Raw genomic sequence first — 463 nt, forward strand, 5'->3', positions numbered from 1 at the left:
TTGAACCTATTAAAATATAATTATATATATAAATAACTTTTTATTATTAATAAAATTATTAAATATTTTAAATTTATTATATTTTATAATTTAAAAATTCTTATAAATATTAAATATGACATATTATATATAAATATTTTTATTAAAATGATTTTTTTAAATAATATTTTTATTTTTGTAAAAAAAAATTATCAGACCTTTTAACAGGCTTTAGGTCAGGCCAGGCTAAATAACAGGCCACGTTTAATACTTTAAAAAAAGTCTATATATAGCAGGCTGTAGGTCAGGTTCAGGCCAATTAATTACATGACAGGTCAGGCCTGTGAAGAGTAAAGCCTGGCCTGTTTCCACCCTTACCCATGACTTTACTTAATTAGACCATAACCATGATTAAAAGACTCTACCCATACATGATAATTTTTTATGGCATCGAACACAATTCATATAGATGAGTATATATATT

This window comes from Arachis ipaensis, chromosome B03, assembly GCF_000816755.2.
Source record: "Arachis ipaensis cultivar K30076 chromosome B03, Araip1.1, whole genome shotgun sequence".
NCBI lineage: Eukaryota > Viridiplantae > Streptophyta > Magnoliopsida > Fabales > Fabaceae > Arachis > Arachis ipaensis.